A 21,577-nucleotide genomic window follows, 5' to 3' on the forward strand; every position below is an offset into this window, starting at 1 on the left:
AGTTGGTACTTCTCCGTAACTGCTCTCAGGTACGGCCACTCAACCGAGTCAAAGGGGGAGGAGCGGTCTAGTGTTGTATCTAGTGTGCAGTTGTAATCTCCGCCCAGTATCCATGGAGCCGCGTGCCAGGTCGCCATTATCGCGGAGAGGCGCACCAGGAAACCTCCCTGATCAGTGTTTGGGGAATATAGGGACACTAGTACTACTTGTTGCCCATCTAGCCTGCCTTGTGCGACAACAAACCTGCCCTCCTGGTCTATTTTAGTATCCGTGACTGTCCAGGGGGTCCCAGGGCGGACCCATATCAGTGCACCGCGAGCATATGAGGAGTAATCTGTGGCATAGAGTTGTCCGTGCCATCTGCGGTGGAGTGCTTGAACCTCTGCCTTGTTCAAGTGTGATTCCTGGAGCAGTGCTATGCTTATCTTGTGTCGCTTTAGGTACGAGTAAATTTGGTAGCGCCTAGCTGGTGTGTGCATTCCCCTGACGTTCCAAGTGCATATTCGTATCTCAGCCATAGCTTCCGTTTGTGCAAGCTTCTCCAGCCCCCCCGCATGTCAAATCCTCAAGCATGACTCCCCACCAAGCCCAGGGTCCCATCCCCATCGCAAAATTGCTTCTATTTCTCAGCACAAAATGTAATGATCTCCAGTGGTGTAGAAGGGTAGGGAAAAAGGGGAGAACATATAGCCTCAACATGGCAACATAATCAAAAATGCCAAAAGGTCGGCTGCACAACATGTCGCTGTACAAACACTCGAATGAGCTCGTAAACTATACAGTTCTAGGGGGCATCGTGTGACTTATGTTGTAACAATAGAAATTACGGTGCAGTCCATGGGGAGTGCGGCATCCCTCCCGGGTGGGGCGGAGAGGCCGTTGCTGTCTGGCAGATGCCCAGTCCTTGCCGCTCAGTGCGACGCCAGCGGCGCTCCCAAGCATCGAGAGGTGGGGGGCAGGGCTTCCGGTGGAGATCCCCCTCCTCAAACGGCCAAAGTAGTGGCAGTTGGCATGTATATTGCTACAGTCTAAGTGTTTATTTCGTATCAGTGGGTGGCTGAGCCGTGTGTATAAATAAAAAAACTACTCACAGTGTCTGGCCCATTCTTGATTCCCCGAGTTGGGGAGGCTTCGATTACAAGTAGTGACACAGTTTACCCATTGGGAGGTGAGTCAGCCAGGCAACTGTCTGGTTGAGTCTGCGCTGTGTTCCGGAGGTAAGGTGCGTCTTGATCCCGTTCAGCCAAAAAGTTCCACTGTCTGCGGTGTGACGTCCGGGGGCTCCTCAGAGCGTTGGGTATCCGGTATACCGTAGATCACCTCATCGTCCATTAGGGATGCAGTTGGGCTGGCGTACGGGTGTGGCGATTGGGCCGGGGAGTTGCTGATTTCCGTTACTCTGCGCAGGGCATCTCGTTGCTCCTGTAGGATCAGGTCCATTGATGGAGAGTGTGTTGTCGTGTCTCGAATCTGTGGGGATGTGGACGTCTTGTGGCGGCGTCGTCGTCTCGGCCCGCGGGTTCGCTCCGTGGTAGTGGTTCCCTGTGCTTTCCCAGGCGCTTCTGGCATTCCTCCATCAAGCCAGGCCTCCGCTTCCTCAGGGCTTGTGAAGAAATGTGTCTTGTCTCGTGCTACCACTCTTAGCCTGGCAGGGAAGAGTAGTGAGTATTTGAGATCCGCTTGGCGCAGTCGTCTCTTCACTGCCAGAAAGGAGTGTCTCTGTCTCTGTACTTGCACGGTGTAGTCAGGGAAGAACATCACTGTGGCGTTGTCTATGTTGACTTCTCCTAGCTTCCTGGACGCATGCAGTATCGCGTCGCGGTCTCTGTAGTTTAGGACACGGAGGATAAATGGCCTGGGGTTAGAGCCAGGGGGAAGGGGTCTCGTGGGTACTCGGTGGGCCCGTTCCACCACAAAGTGGGGTGAGAGTGTGTCTTCTGGCAGCAGGTCTCGTAGCCAGTCCTCTACTCTGCGAGCAGGGTCCATCCCTTCCCATTTCTCCGGAATGCCCACTAAGCGGATGTTATTCCTTCGCGCCCGCCCTTCCGCGTCCTCAGTGCGGTCTTCTAGAAACTCCACCCTGTTCAGGAGATCTTGTATGTGCTTGTCTGCTTGGGTCACCTTCGGTTCAATAGCCGCCACCGTGCCCTCCAGTGTCGTGGTGCGGCCCTGTAGTTTCTTGTGGTCGGCTCTGAGGTGGGTCAGGTCTATTGCCACGCCATCTATCCTGGTCTCTAGGGAGGTGCGTGTCTGTTGAAGGGATTCTTCCATCCTCTCCATGGCCGCCAGTACGCTGTCTAATTTTGACGCCACTTGCTCTGCATCCATCGTGGGCATCGCTTTCATTTGCTTCCCTTTCGTCGACGCGTTTCCTGACCCAGTGCGTGTCATCACCCCTCCAGACATGGGCTAGGCAGTGCGTGCAAGCAGCTCCTGCTATCAAGAGGGGAGATGTCCCAATGTGCAAAATGCAGACGCGGGGGTAGGACTGCCTCTGCAAGTCTCAGGCTTCCTCCGGGGAGAGGGGCGTCCTCTATTGAAGTGTCTGGACACCGCGGTAGTGGATTTTACTGGGCGGTATGCGATTTGCGCCGTCCGCCGCAGCGGTAGTAGTGCCAGGCAGTGGGAGGTTAGTACCGCTCAGGTGGGATGTGGGCGCCCCCCGCCAACTCTCGCAGCTTCGCTGGTGCCTCCGGTCCTCACAAGGCAGCCCCGCAGCGTCCGCGGCGCCCAGGCGCCCAGGCGCCCAGGCCCGGCATTGTGGTGACCCACAGGATGTGACTGGCTGTGGCGCTGGTTCGCCTCGGGGGACGGGGGGTCTTCCAATTCGTCCCTGACAGCTTCTCAGGGCTTACGTCGCCGTCACTGGCGTGGGGTAGTGTGAGTGTCCATTGCAGGCGGCCGTGCCCCACTAGTGTCTCTGCCCACGTCCGGGCCTCGCCTGCCTCGGTCTGCGGCTCCCAGCATGTAGTTCCCTTCAGGAGGGGGGGGGGAAGGGGGCTTTTAGGCCCAACAGTTCACCGTGGCAGGCTACCTCGGAGGGGGGGGGGCACACGGCCGTCCCCAGGTGTCTCCTGGCCCCAGCGTCCCCGAGAGCGGGCCGCTCCTCCCAGCTCTGGTCTCTGCCCGGCTGTGTCCGGAGGGGACAACATGCAGTGGGGGAGGGGGAAGGTACCGTCCTCTTCCAGGCGCCGCTCCGTCGCTCTCGTGCCCCAGCTCGGGTAACGTCCCCGCAGATTAGGCGCTCACCTTCTCGCCCTCGAGTTCCTCCAGGCTCGCTGCCATCGGCTTTGGCCCGCACAGGATCTTGGCCGCCCTCGGCTCGTCTTCGCTCCCACTGGTGCCTCCGTAGGTCACAGGCGCCGCTGCTTCAGCCCGTGTGGATTGCAGAGCTGAATCCGACTCTTTTAGGGGCCACCCAGCTATCGCCGCAGGTCTTCGCCAGCTCCAGTAGCGTCTCCTGTAGGCCGCGACTCGGGGCCCAGCAGCCCGTCAGAAGCCTCGGCCTCACGTAGCTGGGTACCCCGGCAGCGCCGCGGTCAAGCCGGCCTCAGTGTTGCGTTCGGCACCGGAGCGGGGCCCCGCAGCCAATTTTCTCTGGAGTCGGCCAGTGCGTAGGGAGGGGTTGCGGGCAGGTCCGCCAGCAGTTTCGGGCCAAAGAGGATATGTTTTACCGGAGAAATGACCCGGGGTAGGGGAGCTCAGGCAGGAGCTCTACCCGGGCACGTCCGTCTCCATTGCGTGCTAAGCCACGCCCCCGTGGTCCATCAAGACTGATATAAGGAGAAGAAATGATATCTATTCCTGCAGGTGATGGCCTTCATTTCTCTATAGTTTGTGAATGAGCTTATTCTCTATTCGGTTTGAGGCTGAAGAAAATTTGGGCTGGTGCAGTGGATGTAGAAAGGCAAATGAAGACTTTGTCTAAGTTTTTCTTGAAGATACTGTTTCAGAACCTCACCCACATTATTTGTGGATTAATTCTTCTGTGGGTAATAGGAGAATCTACTTTCAATCTGGTTTCAAATCAATAACACTATCATAGGGATAATGTGGTGGAGGGGGTATAATATCCCTTCTGACTGAAAACATCTTTAAACCCTTTATAGGTGCCTGGAATCTGGATGTCCTCTGAAGGTTCTGTTTGAAGTTTTATTACAAGAGTAACGTTGCCTCAAGACCTACATTTCTTTAAATAGCGGCTTCTAAAAGCTCAAACATGGGCCATAATAAGCATTATTCTCCAGACAGAATGGTTACTTGTTTTTACATATTTTATTTCATGTTTTTCTTTTTTTTTTACTTTTGAAGTTATTTTAGGTATATGTATTTCTTTTCAATTACAAAAATGTGATTAACATCATCTTACAAATAATGCTGTACCATAAATAAAAATTATTTCAGCACTTTTTAAAGTCACAAACAATGAAATAATATCAGTTTAAATCAACACATCCCCACACATATTCACAGCTCTCTAAACTCTACAAACATATCCCTTGCACTCAATACATTCACACTACACACCCTAGGACAACACTGCATGCACAGATGGAAAAACCGGGTGATGAACTCAACCCTCGATCGCTGTTTTGATAGCTGGAGTGGCACACGCTCTCTCTGGTCGATGTACGTTTAAATGGTATGATTTATTTGAAAACCATCTTCTTCAGGACCTATTCTTTTTTACTTTATAACAGGTGAAAGGAGGGGGGAGGAGATATATTCTGTAACCTCTGCCTGTATTGTGTTCTCTGGGGTTACTAGTGTGCTCATTAAACGGTAAGTTATATAGATGCCTATACAGAGTCTCTCTTCACATGAAAGGATCGTTCTGATATCTCATATCATAGTATCCTGTAATTTATTAGGAGTCTTAGGGGGAAGCGGCACCACTAGAATATGTTGTCCATAGTCTTCTTAGCAGGATATTGTGGAAGACCTCTCTCAAATAATCTCTTTGTTTGTGGGTCCCTATCAGACTTAATATGCTCTATCACCAACCACGCAGCATCTGTGTTGTTTTTATTGCTTGCGGTGTAGTGGTCCATAGCTGACGGATGAAAAGGAAACACGACGTGCGATCGCGATATGAGAAATTGAGCCGCAGCTTGCATCAGAAACATACAGTGAGAGGATATCTTTACTCCAATACACCGCAAGCAATAAGAGCAACACAGATGCTGCGTGGTTGGCGATCGGGCATATTAAGTCTGATAACGATCCACAAACAAAGAGATTATTTGAGAGAGGTCTTCCACAATATCCAGCTAAGAAGACTATGGACAACATGACTTATAGATAGTGGTGCTGCTGCCCACTAAGACTCCTAATAAATTGCAGGATACTACGATATGAGATATCAGAACAATCCTATCCTGTGAAGAGAGACTCCGTATAGGCATCCATACAACTTACCGTTTACTGAGCACACTAGTAACCCCAGAGAACACGATACAGACAGAGGTTACAGAATATATCTCCTCCCTGTAGTGAAGGCAGGGCCTTCCGTACACACATTGCTATGTTAGCATAGGCTTATTAGAAGTTTAAACGCCATTTTACCTTTTTGCTGCTTTTGCACACAACACTATATGTAACTGTTGTTGTAAGTTAGGCTGCATGAATTCTTCACATGAGAATGGCTTGTTTTCCACATCCCTAGACTTATATATCGACCTTAGTCTGCACAGTGAGTTCTGAAGCCTCCAAGGTTATCATAACAATGTTAGGTGTTGTTTGGGCTGATCGGCTCATGCACTAGACATAACATGCGCGCAGCTGCAGCTAGCTGAAATTATGGCGTCTTTAATATCACACTGCATGCATGATTTAGACACTTGGAGCAAATCCATTTCCAGAGAGAGAGTTTGCAGATCCTGATGTGATTTACTCCTGCTGATCTTGGAGGTATGGGGTCCCCGATTCAAGCCTAAGAGACCTTAGCTAGCTCTTAGCTAGGGAGGGTGGTACACTTGGCACTATAAGTCCGGTTTCCACTCGCATTATAATATGCTTTCTCCTTTGTGTTTTATGGAATTGTAACAATGCTGATCATATTATTTTTCATCATATGCCTGCTTATGCTTGCAAAAATACAGCATCTTAGAGCACATCGTTAAAATAAACATTTTAAACATTTTAAACTTTATCGTGTCTCTTTCTTTACCCATGTTGTGGACTGGTATGAGAATATAACGAAGAGTGTTCTTGATTCCCACCAATCCTGGGAGTAACCTAAGTCGCATGTTCTGGGTTGTTTAATCATTGGTACCTTTGCTATAGGACGAAAAGCTAATTTGACACTGATGCTAGTCGGTTAGGGGGTTCTAGGTACTGAGGTGAGTTTTTTGGTCCACCACAATTCACTGAGGTCCTCGGTCTCTGTGCACAGTTCTGTGTCTGAGCAGAATACCTGCAACATGGCGCACCTAATGAAGTGGTCTTATTTTGAGACTCTCGAATAGTGCTTATATCAGTCCACGACTCCCTCATCATTGTTTCCGGTTGAAAGTGGTGACGTAATTACCTACCTATAGTTACATAGGTTCTTTCAAGCTTGATCATTTAAAAAGGTTCTAATTTTGAATTGCTACCTATTAGTTCTACATTTCTTTGCATTGTTCTTTTCTCTACTGTGTCCTTAGGGCTGACGTCGAGATACCACAACATAGTAGGGTGGCCGTCTGCAATCATTTGCTGCCAATCGGCGTCACTGTGGATGGCATGGCTGTAGTTTTTGTGGTGAGTGCTGAAGCAGCTTACCTGTTTGTGCTTTTCTACTCATGGGTTACCTTTCCTGCAGTTAAAGCGGGTTTTGGTACGTTTCACGTTTACTCTCCCACAGCCGTGCCTCTAATATGCACCCCATATAGGACACTAGAGATTCTTGTTAATGTTTGGCAGCACCAACTTTGGTTTAATGGTGCCCTTCCCCAATTGGTGACAGAAGTTCGGGTGGGCCCTTTGTCTATTCCCGGGGCCACGTGGGTGGTTCTGGCCGGTTACACGCCACATCCGTGTTCCATGCAAGTCACTATAGATGAGTTGCGTGTGCTCTAACCTCTTTGGTTGTAGTGCACCGGGCTCTAGTGCAATATGTTTCCTGCTACGTCCTGGCAGGGCCGCCTGGCACTGTGGTGCAACCAGCTGGACCGGCCGGGATGAAAATAAATCCCGTCATGGTTAATTCGGTTATGGGCAAGCGGCCCCAAGATAAGGATGATTTACCTTTTTGGCTTGCTGAGAAATTTGACCAGCTGGAAGCAGTATTTCCTAATATGACTCCTGTTGAGAAACACAGGATTCTAACAATAAGTTTGCAGAAAGACTTATTACCGGAGGTTCCTGATTGTGAGACCTGGGGTAAGATATTTGCAACAGTCTATACTAAGTGCTTTGGCACTCCTACATGGCTGTCCTACCCTCCGGCATTAAGCGTGTCCAAGATGACTACAGAGCAGAGGCGGCTGTTGAATTGGGAATGAGACTCGTTGGAGCGTTTGAGGTTGTTTCCGATCTAGTCCTTGCTAATGTTAAGAGAGATGCGGTGAACTTCCAGGAGTCTAATGCTTTGTGCGAAGTCCCTGATGCCGATAAGCCCCGGCAGTTACCGAAAATTATTGCTGATGCTTATAAGACCATTGGCCGCAATAATTTGGGTGTTAAGCCTTTTGCTAAAACAGCAGCGCAGAAGCAGACTAAGGTAGCGACTTCTGATAAAGATGAACGCACCACTTTTCCAAAGCAGAATTGGAATAAGAATAAAAAACAGGGGAAAAAGCAACAGAAACGGATCACATCCTTCTTTGCCAATACCTGTCTACTGAGCGCACATATGATTAGCGCGACCGCGCTAAGATTAAGACACCTGATCGTTTTCAGGTTCCTTATCAACGTTCTCCTTGCTCTTTGCAGGATACATCGGTCTCACCGACCGGTGGAGGAGACGGCGGCAGAGGCCGGGGTGCCCAACAAAGTCATGAGCAGCCCTGCAAGACCGAGGGTAAAGGCAAGCAAGACGACTCTCCGCGTCAAAGACCCCAGTTTCAGAAGAAGAAAGTTGCCGCTTTAACAGCAAGGTATGCCACGGATAGTGAGAACGCAGCTTCGGAATCTGACATGGGCACTGACGCTGCAAGACAGTGCAGTGGAAATTACAGTAGTGCGGGAAGCATTGCGTCCATTTCTGAAGGTGACAGCAACTGACACGTTCGTTGCTGTTGAGACAGCTGACACTAGAGTGGCTCCCCCTGAAGGACTTTATGAAATAGTCCTTTTAATTGAAGGTGACATACAACGTACTATAAATGGGGTATTTTGTGAAAATCTGACTACTACCTATGACATTTTGTTAGCAGAGGCTGACTGACCCCCACCCTTCGTTATGGCTGCTCCGAGAGGGGAGGAGGTGCTCCTCTCTAGTTTCGCACACACTGTGCCGAAGGAGCAGGCCTTGAATTTTGCAGAAGAGTGGGCTAAGGTGCTAGCACCAGCGTTGTACGTACTCAATGCGGATGGGACAAATTATCCCCCAGGCATGAGATTCCATTTCGGTCTATGCCACAACCTCAACCCCAATACCCTATGCGACGTGAAGCGAAAGCTCCCGTGGCGGAGATCCTTGACCAATTGGAATATCAAGGTGTGATTGAAACGTGTGTGTCTCCGAGGAATAATCCTCTTTTTACTGTGACCAAGCCTGATGGCTCGTATCGTTTGGTATTGGATTACCGGCATTTAAACTCTCTCATTGTCGCGACCTGCACGGTACAAAATACTCACAGTTCTGCCCTTGTGGATAGTCTTGTGCGTAAATGGTTTAAGACCACACTTGACATATTCAATGGCTTTTTCAGTCATAACCTGTCCTTTATTAGTAGTCAATGGACAGCTTTCACCTGTGGCAGTAAACAGAAACAGTTTTGAAGATTAGCTATGGGCTATAAAAACAGTCCTGGCGTCTTTGGCGTCCACATTGTCTCTCTTGGAGAGACTCGACCCTGATGCGTGCTTGTATGTTGATGACATTATTATGGCCGCATCTTTGTCGCGTTGACAGCATCATTTGTACATTTGCGGACTTTGGTTACAAATTTAACTTTGCAAAGTCGCACATTGCAGAGTACACAGTGTTGTTCCTGGGATATGAGCTCAACAATGAAGGTCGAGGTTTAGCACCTCACTTTCTGGAGAAATGCGCGCAGCTGCGCGCTCCGACAACTCTGAAAAAACTAGAATCTTTGCTGTTTTTTTTAAATTTTGGGCGTGCTTACATTCTCTAATATGCCCAGCGTATCAAGCCTCTTTATGCCTTGGTACAACCTACTTTCACCAAATCTTGCCGACTGCCTGAACATTGTGCAATTTTGCAATCTTTGCAGTCTGATCTTCTTGAATTTAAATACTTACTGACTTGTGACAACCACACCAACCTGATGATAAGAATTGTGCCTGGGGCGGTGGGTTTCACGTACCTGACTTTTAACGAGGGTGACACAGTCCCTATTGCTTATAAGTCACACTTGTACACTTCGGCTGAAATGCGATTTTCTTCTGTGGAAAAAGTTCTGACTGCAGTGCAGATGGCGATTCTTAAGAAACGAGGACTGTTGCAGGAGAAACGCATGTTGGTAGCTACAACGTATCCTGCCTTGGAGGCAGTGACGAAAGCCAGTGTACTGAATTCAAAAGCTTTGCACCCTAAGTGGATTCAATGGGCCACGTCCTTGACATCTCTGGATGTCCCATTCATCTTTGATTCCTCTTTCCAAACTCAGGAGTATTTACAATAGGAATTCGTTCATCCAGCTCCTCTGACCATGCACCCGCTGGAGGATTTCCATTGTATCATTTGCACAGACGGATCGGCGCAGCCGATGACTGATTCAAATCATGCGTATTCAGCGGCCTGTGCAATTGTGGTTGGTACTATGGTGAATGGAGAGTTCAAGTCCGATGTCGTGCATACACAGACATTAGGGGACTGTACCGTCCTATTGGCAGAGCTACATGCTCTGGTGCTTGCACTGGAGTACGCTGACCCTTGTGTGACTACTCTAATTGTGAGTAACTCTTACTACTGTGTTCAGTCTTACAATGACAATTTATTCTTTTGGACTCAGAATGATTTTCGTGATTCCAAAGGTAGCACGATTAAACACAAAATGCTATGGGTTCGAGTGGCTGAGCTTAAAGAATGGCTGCCACTCGGGTTTGTAATTCATACTCTTGGTCACCAACGCGTGGGTGCACACGGTGTTGGTAACTGTCTTGCTGAAGAAACAGCAAAGACCGCAGTAGCGACATATGTAGTTGCAGCAGTTACACGTTCCAAAAGTAAGATTGATGATGACATCTTGGCAGCTATTGCCGCAACAGAGAAGGGAAGTAATTACCCTAGAGGTTTCCCTTCTAAATACTCTTGTCATTTAAGTCCTGATAAAGTTCCCTATGTGAGAATTAACAACGTTGGTGACAGGTTGATTCCCAACGCGGACCGCAGGCAGACCTTGATGACAGCAGCTCACGAGGGCTTGGCCTCGGCTCACGCCGGCATGGCAGCTACTTTATCTCTTTTACAACAGCGTTACTGGTGGCGTGGATTGTACAACCAGACGCGTGATTTTGTCCTTCATTGTGACATATGCCAGCAGATTAAACCTTCAACTGCTGCGCGCCCACCCCAGACACAGTTGTACATATCTAATAAACCACTTGGGTGTGTTTATTTGGATCACTGCGGTCCTTTCTCCTCTGATACGGCGTATAAGTACATCTTAGTTGCAGTAGATGCGTGCACACGCTTTGTGTGGGTGTGGCCACAACATCAGCGCTGATGCTTGCACTGTCATCAGGGTGTTGCCTGTCTTTGTGGGAATTTTTGCATGTGGCACCTTTCATTCGGACCAGGGTCCAGCGTTCACCTCTAAGGCGTACAAGGATGCCATGAGTTCATTGGGGGTCCAAGACAAATTTTTGTCTCCATACAGGCCTGAGGGCAATAGTGTTGTGGAGCGGATGAACTGTGACTTAAAACAATCCTTGGCAGCTAGGGTTTTAGGTACTGGCAGGAACTGGCTAGCCCATCTCTATAGCGTGCAGCGTGCACTTAATAAACTCCCTAGAAGGTCTCTGGGTGGGCGGACCCCATTGGAAATGCTCTTTGGCATCAAAATGTTTGTCCCGGACCTTGAGGGTCTAGACGTGGCGGCGTCTGCCACATCCTTTGACGTAGATGAACATTGTAATGTATTACAGGACCTACAAAAGACCAGAGGCCGTCTTGCAAAGGAACACTTGCCCTCCGCATCTGATTCTGCTCTTCAGATTCCAGTAGTTGGCTGGCTACCACGAGTCGGGGGCCTGGTCCGTGAGAAGGTGGAGAACTAGAAGGAATTCGGCCCCTCATATCGTGCACCAGTTCCTGTGCTTGGCGTGCAGGGTACAAGATGGGTACAAGATAAGTAATTTTACCTCCACTTCCTAGTCACAAGGAAAACAGGTACATCTCCATTGGCAATGTCAAATTACATCGAGTGGCTGATTCTTCTTAGTATGACTCCAGCGGTCTCTTGTCCAGCAATTCTGAGAAATTCTGTTTTGGCTCCGACACCTACCACCAGACCTGACGTTGCCGTGGAGATGCCTGTAGTTACTGATCCTTTATTGAATACACCAGCTGGTGATCCCCTTAATGATACTGAGTATACCTACCCTACAGACTTGTCGATGCATAATTCGCAAACATCTGCAGTTAACCAATCACGCTTTTTATTTGACACTGACTCTGTTACAACAAAGTCCCCATCGAAAATTTAGATTTTTGCTGTTTGGTTTAAGAATTTTTTTTTGATATACCCATGGACTTACATTTGGCTGGTTCTTTTTTCTATTTTTTTATTTATGTCGATTGGATTTGTGGTGTATTTTTCCATTTTGTAAATGGACACTATATTAAAGAGAGAACTTCAATTATACTAATTGATGGAACTTTGGCACGCCACTCCTCATCTCACATCATGAAGAGGGACCAGACTTTCGTTAACATTACTGCTTGGCCCGTTTTATATGGGATTGAATGGGATGCTGTCAGATTTCAAATCCATAGCCCCACAGAGGTTATTAATATTCCCAATGTACTACGTGTTTCAATGGGGGATGTGGTTAAACAAAATATATGCTCTGATGATTGGGACATTCAGGCCGTAGAGGCCCTGTTTTCTGATTTGAAATACTATGCTGCTTTTGATGCTAAAGATTTGTATGTAGACTCTGCCAACTATGCTGATTTATTTTGCTACCAACATTATGACAATAATTTTCTGCACAAAGTAAACACAGTTAGAAATGTGGTAATTATACACAATGGTAACATTGTCCAGCTCCCGTACAGGGCAGCTCCAAAACTCTTTTGAAAAAGTTTACTTATTTTACTGATTTTAATCAATCTAATCCAGATGCATTTTATTTTAAGATGACTAATAAGTCCTCTTCCAAGGTTAGACTCACCCACACAAAATTATTATATTCTAAGTCCTTTCTTGACCAATTGGCTATAGGGGGCTATGAACGGTGGAAAGATACTATTGATCTTAAATCTGTTTGAGGTTCTAAAAGTTGGCAAGTAAAGGGGGACTGAAGAGTTTCATCGTGCATGCCTCATCCCGAACCATATGTTGTTTTTTAACTCGACTATTTCACAAACCACTTGCTTTGGATTGGCTATGTCTAAAAAATCAAGTAAAATAAAATATCCCTTGGGATCAAAACTCAAAAATACATTTCAATCATACATCCATACATTCACCTCTCACTTAGATAGTGCTACTCTATTGTCTCAGTACATGTGTGGTACTTGATTCCCAATACTCCTATCTTAGGACTTATAAAGGCGCCTGAACAGTGCAATATTACAATCTGTATGTTTATTGATATCAACATTTCATTAAAAACCATTTAAAATATCACGATAACATCAATACATAACCAATACCATTACAAAAATATAATAAAATAAAAACCAGAAAGAGACACCAAATTCCGTGATATTTGTCAATAATCATCGGTGTATCAATTCAAGGGAATCACATAATGTCCACAATCCAATCGATCAATTCTGGGACTTGGTTCCTTGAATTTGACGTATGTAACAAGTGCGTCGACGCGTTTCGGTGTGTAATTTCATAAAAACACTTTTTTCAAGACCACCATTTTTTATCTCTTACGTGCTTGCAATAATATTCGATAAAATTATCTAAACAAAACAATAAATTTGTAAATCAGAATACCAACACTTTACATCTGCAATCTTTTAAAAAAAAACTGTTCATGCCTATAACATTCTTAAACTATACCCAACATAAACATAATATTACATCACATCCTATCTAAACCCGTTCTACCGTCTATTGTTAACATGGTAGAGAATACTTTGGGAACGATATTTCATCACCAATATTCAAAGGTACATTTTAAAAAGCACAATGACAAACATCTTTTATCATAGCTCTAAATAATTCAGTAGTGTATGTAGACTTCCTATACCACCCCGAAGTCACCCCCAATACATGGTTCTTTTACTTGTCCTATATCTTCTATATCATGCTTTCTCATGCATTCACACATTCTTTATGTCACGTACCTAATACTACAGGACTTTGTATACGTCCGTTGTTGCTGCTGGTTATGATGTTACTAGTGTTACTAGGAGAGAAAGGGTGGGGCGGGCTGCTTTAAGTATTTCAATCCCACACACGTTGCTTAGGAAAAAAGGTAAGACGAGCTTCTTTTAGTATTATAGTTAGGTTTGTGTTACCATTAACTGACCAAATGTCACGGACAGTATTAAATGATTACCTTAATAGAAAATGGACCCCGTCCAATGCCGATAGCGATTTCTGAATCGGGTGCCTAGTTGCAAGACTTTTATCTGTTATATAAATATATAAAAAAAAACATTCTTAAGTTTTTCATGCTTTTACATAATTTCAATGAGCCTCAGTTCCTCTCGCTTGGGCTTAAGATTACATACCTATAGAGCGTGTCCTGGGTTGTACGAAGGTACACTTTCACAGGTATTTCAACCCACGATATTTCTTGGGGGTACTTCAAACTATGTTCGCCATTTTTCAAAGGGCACGTCTAAAAAATTAAATGCTCCTTCCATTCCTAATTTAGGAGAATACCCTACATGGTACAATCACACTGATGTGTCCATAAATGAGTTACAGTCCCAGTTACTAAGTTCCTCTTTCAATGTTTCCGGTTTGGATCCCGAAGGTTGGTTGTTATGGCAAAAAAGTGCAGATTCACTCCAACTTCGTTTACTGGGTCTGGCCTCTGGCTATACACAAGTTAGAGTTGATCCCCGATTTGAGACCTCCCATTCTGTTACTACCTATTCAGTAGGCAAATTATGTCAGAACTGGCTCACACGCTCCACCTTAGCGTCTGTTAAGGCTCATTTGTCTAAATTGACTGATGATGTTGATTTGAATGATTTTGTGAAAGGCCCGGCAGCTGGCAGGTCAAAAAGATGGGCATATGCTATTTACAACGAAGTTTGGAAACTGTCTCAAATTGAAGCTGCTTCTAGATTATGGGCTATCGACCAAGCACATTTAGAAAAAGTGCTTGCAGTTGTTGATAAAAGCATAAATACCCTTTCTTCCCGGATTTATACATTAGATAATATAGTTTTGTCTGTTGTCGATATTGTTCAAGATGAAGTGTCAGTTTTGTACCATGGTCAAAATCTATTACGTTCCATTATGCAATTTGCGTGGACTTTGCAAACTTTAAAGGCTGGTAAGGTGCCTTGGGACTATATGAATACCTCTTCCCTATTTTTGCCATTTCATTTGACTGTAAAGCAACAATTTATGTCTATGAAAGATGCTGCATATTCACTTTTGCATATTCAAAAGTTAGAACCTTTACCATTTTCTGTTGCCGAGTCCAATTCAGCTGTATGGCTCATTCATGGGTTAATAACGTTGCCTTTTCTGTTATTTAAATTCGATTCATGTATGAAATACTATTCCATAGGCAGATATGAACCTTTGGGTAGCGCTTACCTCCACAAAGTTTGGTCTCTGCCATTCACCTATAGGTGCCTGAGGGAGGGTAAAGAAGTTTATTTGAAAGGCATAGATTGCACTTCAATACCTGAACACTCATTAGTTTGCAGGAACATCCAATTGCACGGCTCGTGCAATTCTGACTCACCGAACTTAGCATGCATTTTAAAGGGGAATCCAGTCCCGGCCATAACTCAGACTTTCACGTTGCTAGCAAATAATGAAGGCTGCTGTGGTATGCTGGCAGGGATTCCGTACATTGTGACTGTTTCCCAACATGTAGTGTGTTGCAAGAATGTGCTATTCCCTCCTCTGCATGGGAAGCTCGATGTCTCCATCTGGTCTTCCATTCCGACCTTGAAAGCAGAGTTCTACAAGATGAGTCGAATAAGGGCTCTATTGTCTCAAAAAGAAGTCCCCCTTACTTCTTCACGTGAGACATTCGTCCTTCACGTGGCAAACACTCGCACCGAGGTGCATGCCCTTTTGAATACTGATCTCCCCCTACATTTCAGTGCTTTGATTCACACTATTCACACTTTTTAAAAGTAGTAAGTTCTGGCCTTGTGGCCTCATTCCAAACTTAGGGGCCGATTATGATTGCGGTTTTTCCGCATCCTCCGGGCCGGCGGAAGCCACCGCCGGCCCGGAGGATGCGGAAAAACCGCTGCGGAGCCTCCAAAGACCCACCGCCAAATTAGGCTGGCTGGTGGATCTGGAATTCCGTCCGCAGCTTTTCCGCCGCGGTCGCCTTCCGACCGCGGCGGAAAAGCTCTAACATGGCTGGCGGTGTCTATCAGACACCGCCAGCCATATTAGGATGGTGGTGAATACATGCTTTTCCGTGGCGGCTTTTCCGCCGTGGAAAAGCATACGGACTTTCACTTCGGGGGCCCGTTGCGGGCCCCCTGGGTGAAAGTGGGGTGGGGGGTGCACATGGGGGGTACCTATGGTACCCCCTGCATTTGCATGCACAAAGTGGCAGGCACTGCGCATTGCCTGCTGCTTTGTGCATGCAAATGCGATACATGCATTTTTAACATTGCGGAGGGTGCAGCTTGAAGCTGCATCCGCCGCAATGTTAAAGATAGAGGATGTGACCGCCACCCTGGCGGTCACATCCTAATCTGCTCGGAGGGAATGCCGCAGCCCATGCGGACGTTCCCTCCTCCTCAGGGGTCGTGGATGGACTCAAGTCCGTCCGCGATCCTAATCGGCCCCTATATTTGGTGTGATACCGTCATTTTTTCATTCGATTTTTTCCAGCCTGTTCGGCGGTTTACCGTTACTTCTCACCTTGGCTGCCGGTGTACTGCTGTTAATTTGTATGCTTAAAAATGGCTGCACACTCTGTGCCACACGACAACCAGCCCCGGCTGCTCCAACTTCGTAACTGGATGCTTGAATACTATGGATCGCTACCACTAGCTACCTTGAGTGTGGTGTATGGATTATCTTTCAGGTTTTTGTATTTTACATGCATTTAGCCTGTCTTCCATTGCCTGGATTGCGGTTTGAATGGGCTCTGGATTTGTGTCTCTGCAATACGGTGTCTCCTAACCCGGATTATAATCTACTAATGAGTCCCTTAGTTGCTCATTCGGAATTTTACTCCCAATTATCCGGTTTGGCAATTTTTGAACTGGGTTCTGTCTCAATTGAACTTGAACTCTGCGTTCCATTGTTGCCCCCTTTTTTGTGCGTGTTCCGATCAAGGGGTGGTGTAGTGAAGGCAGGGCCTTGCGTACACACATTGCTATGTTAGCATAGGCTTATTATAAGTTTAAACTCCATTTGAACTTTTTGCTGCTTTTGGACGTGACACTATATGCAACTGTTGTTGTATGTTAGGCTGCATGAATTCTTCACATGAGGAGGGCTTGTTTTCCACATCCCTAGACTTACATATCGAACTTAGTCTGCACAGTGAGTGCTGAAGCCTCCAAGGTTATCATAATAATGTTAGGTGTTGTTCGGGCTGATCGGCTCATGCACTAGACATAACATGCACCCAGCTGCAGCTAGCTGAAATTCTGGCGTCTTTAATATCACACTGCATACATGATTAAGGCACTTGGAGCAAATCCGTTTCCAGAGAGAGAGAGCGTTTGCAGATCCTGATGTGATTTACTCCTGCTGATCTTGGAGGTATGGGGTCCTCTATTCAAGCCTAAGAGACCTTCTATATTTTATAAAACATAGCTCCTAGCTAGGGAGGGTGGTACACTAGGCACTATAAGTCCTGTTTACTCTTGCATTATAACATCCCCCTCCTTCCCCCGTTATGAAGTAAAAAATAATAGGTCCTGAAGAAGATGGTTTTCAAATAAATCATACCATTGAAATGTACGTCGACCAGTGAGAGAGTGTGATACACCAGCTATCAGCACAGCAATCAAGGGTTGCTTTTATCACCTTGTTTTTCCATCTGTGCATGCAGTGTTGTCCTGGGGTGTGTAATGTGAATGTATTGAGTGCAAGGGACATGTTTGTAGAGTTGAGAGAGGTGTGAGTATGTGTGGGGATGTGTCGATTTAAACTGATATCATTTCATTGTTTGTGACTTTAAAAAGTGCTGAAAATATTTGTATTTATGGTACAGCATTATTTGTAAGTAGATGTTAATCAAATTTTTGTAATTGAAAAGATATATATATATATATATATATGTATATTCACTGAAAAAACCATAGGTTATAGACCATATATAGTTAGGAATTAGCATTTAAAAAACCTTTTTTTACTCACACAAAACCATTGAAATTCCATATATAGTTAGTAGTACTAACTATATATCGCGCACCCGCAATCCACTGCTGATCATGTCACATATTACATCATTCATGACATGGTCAGTGACATCACTGATGACATCACTGATGACATCTCAAATGACATCACTGATGACATCACTGATGACATCTCAAATGACATCACTGATGACATCACTGATGACATCTCAAATGACATCACTGATGACAACATCCAGTGACTGTGTATTTCTGTAAAGTTAAAATATGTCTTACATATTGAAGAATGAGTGGATGTAGAAGTGTCTGGATGAAGGATTTAGTAGGTGCATGACTGACTGTATGAGTGAGTGGTTAAATGTGTCTCACTGAGTGCATGGGTTAGTGACTGAACTGTGTTAATTTGTGCATCATTATGTTTGTTGTTCTGTAAACTGCTGCATGTGTTGATCAGTAGCTATATGAGTAAGTATATGGGTTATTGATTGGTTGCTCAAGTATTTGTATGGGAGACTGAGTGTGTGTGTGGGTGGCTGGGAGGTGTATGACTCTGTGCATAGATGTGTGAGCAGTTGATTCACTAGATGTATGGGTTCAAAAGTGCACGTGGAAACAGCTGTATGGGTGGTTGACTGTGTGCATCAGTGTATTGGTGAGTGAATGGATATCTCAGTGCTACATGTCAAAGTAAGTACATATGTAAAACACAGTACATGTGAGAGTTGGCATATATAAATAACTGTGCATAAGAGCAAATAAATGTGTGATTGGCTGTATGGATGATTGTGAACTTGTATCAGGGATTGTAAAAGAGAGTAAATATGTGTTAGTATATGTTTGAATAAGTAAGGTGTGTATAACTGTATAGTTGAGGAAATGGAGGTGTGATTGATTCTTTGCATGACTGACTAGGTGTGTAAGTAACTCCATGGATGAGTGACAGTCTGTGAGTGTCTGTTTACACTGAGTGTATCTAAGGTTATATTAGAGTCTGAAGAGGTTCATCGTATTATCACATGAATGATGTCATCAGTGATGTGATCAGTAATGTCAAATGAGATGTCATCAGTGATGTCATTTGAGATGTCATCAGTGATGTCATCAGTGATGTCATTTGAGATGTCATCAGTGATGTCATCAGTGATGTCATTTGAGATGTCATCAGTGATGTCATCAGTGATGTCACTGACCATGTCATGAATGATGTAATATGTGACATGATCAGCAGTGGATTGCGGGTGCGCGATATATAGTTAGTACTACTAACTATATATGGAATTTCAATGGTTTTGTGTGAGTAAAAAAAGTTTTTTTAAATGCTAATTCCTAACTATATATGTCTATAACCTATGGTTTTTTCAGTGAATTTTCAAGGTTTTGTAAATGCTAATTCCTAACTATATATGGTCTATAACCTATGGTTTTTTCAGTGAATTTCAATGGTTTTTTAATAGCAAATATCATAAGCTGTCGAATGTCAAGTACGTGGTAAGAAAAAACATTTTCGTGTTTATGCACACTGATCTGCTTTGAATGCTGCCCCCCCCCCCTCATTTCTATTAGGAGTACTCTCTCTTTGCAGATAGTGAAGGGTAGTTAACGCAGGCCTTTGCCCCCGTTGTAATCCGTCGTGCCTGCTTCTCTCTCCATTTGATTGATTGTTATCCAAGCATTTACTATTTTAGAATTGATTCTCTTTGGTTCATTCTCTATTTACAAACAAGCACAGAGTCGCAATACTCTGTTTAGTCTTTGCAGATAGCGAAAAATTGTGTAAAAAAACAAAAGGAATCGAGCAAAATCAGTAGGCCACTAATGGGATCTCTTTTTGACCTCGCTAAAATAGAAACATTAGGAACAACCCCTCATGAGAAATACGAAACTAGTGAGATGAACTGAACTCCACACCAAGATGTATGCAAGACAGCTCGGCTCCGCCACCCACCCCGCCCAAAATAACGATAAACTCTATGCAAATATTACAAATATATACAACACACCAGCAAAGTAACAGGGTAAAACATTTTATTAATTAACTATTTACATAACTATTTTATACTTTTTGTTGCCCGATCCGGCTAGCTCAATCGATCGAGCATGAAACTCATGCACTCTGATGGTTGAAAGTTTTGAGGAGTGCTTGTAACACTGTCTGAAGCCTATTTGCACTTGCTTCAGCTTCACTATTCTTAATGTAAGTGGGGGCTGTTTGAGGACGTGACTGCATTTGAAAACAATGTGATGCGGTGCCACCCTGAACAGCTTGACGGAGGCCCCCGAGGGACGGTGTCATGGCGCGGACTCGGAGGGGGCGCTTCCCCAAGTCGTGTTGCCCTGGTGTGGCCTGAGATCGCCCCCGACATAGGTGGCCGGCTCCCGGGGTCAAGCGGAACTTTTTGCCTTTTGGTGACTCTTCCATTCTTGACCTTGTCCCACAATCCGTTTCACCTAAAGACACGCTGTAGTGGGGCGCCCCTTTACCGTTTCAGTTGCCATTCCGCCCGCTTTTGCTACACTGTGCCTCTTCCGCTATTCAGCTGTTTACCGCCCGCTCTTTCGACTACAGCGTCTCGCTCACCATGTACTTGAGTTGCTCCCGCTCTTGCGGTGCAGCGATAGGCGGCTGCCACAGGACTCTCAAAATGGCGGCCGGCTCTTCAGATTTGGGCGTGGTCCACTAAAATGGGCCTGCGACACCTTGGAATTCGGACGCTTGTCTGCTAGAGCTTGGGCTCCATTCTCGAAAGCGTCCCCTCAGCCTTGAAGATTCTACAAAAGTCTTGGGGGCCCCCGACTCCCGCAGGCTTCTGGTGGGGAGCGGCTAGCATGATTGCTCGTGGAATGGCCACGACGGAGCTACGAGATGGTGGTGCTCTCATGCTAACGCCAGCTTCAGTCTGAAACATCCAGAAACACTGTAGACTACCAATTCGATCAGTTCCGGTAGCGCCCCAACGTGACCCGGTAGAGAAGAACTTGCCCTCCCCTCTTTGACTGATGGTTCTTGTTGCCTGTCCCTTCTGTTGTCATTTAACAGAACTATTTAGCCTGCTGAATGGGGTTGTGTTCCGACCGCTGGTTGGTGGAGACATTTTGACTACATTCTGGACCTGCGTTGTTGCGTAATGTGTCATATGACGCGCCGCATTAGCGCATCCGGAAGTGCTCCGGTGCGCGAAGCGCAGCTTCCCGGAAGCGATCCGGGGCGCGGCGTGCAGCGCGTAACGTAAGCATAACAGGTCATGTGACTTGTTAATAAAACTTTTCATTGATTCATTTTACTTTTCTTATTCTAATGATGAAAGGCTTGGTCATATGACCTAAAAATTACGCTTTTTATTACTTTCGAACATTATTTTTTCTTAAACATATGTTATAATATTCCAGGCTAATGTACTTTCCCGGAAAATTTACAACTTTCCTGCAAGTAAAATATATTCCTTTTTCGAGAAAAAGGGCGTTTCTTCGTCCCATGACGGAGCCGTTGAGCAAAAGAGGCTCGGCCTGCTGTCTTAGTCGCCGATACGCCTGAATATCAGATTCTTATCGATCACTTTATGTTGCAGGAGTAGAAAACACAACAGCCCTTGACCATTTATCTTTACTGCGTTCCTGCGTATTATACCTTTTAGCCTTCATGTAATTGGACTGCTTTATTTCACTTGCCTTTTACTGATTCTAAAACAGTGACTATTATTAAAAACTTTACCAATGTAAAAACTACTACCATGTTTTCTTTTAAAAACC

General features: G+C 45.6%; 1 protein-coding gene across 1 annotated transcript in view; it reads left to right on the top strand.

Annotated features, from left to right (window-relative positions):
• The window catches only part of ITGBL1 (integrin subunit beta like 1), a 1,428,718-nt gene that overhangs the window by 142,613 nt on the left and 1,264,528 nt on the right, over positions 1-21,577 (top strand). The gene's annotated exons all lie outside the window — the stretch shown is intronic.

Source organism: Lissotriton helveticus, chromosome 8 (genome assembly GCF_964261635.1).
Source record: "Lissotriton helveticus chromosome 8, aLisHel1.1, whole genome shotgun sequence".
Lineage (NCBI taxonomy): Eukaryota > Metazoa > Chordata > Amphibia > Caudata > Salamandridae > Lissotriton > Lissotriton helveticus.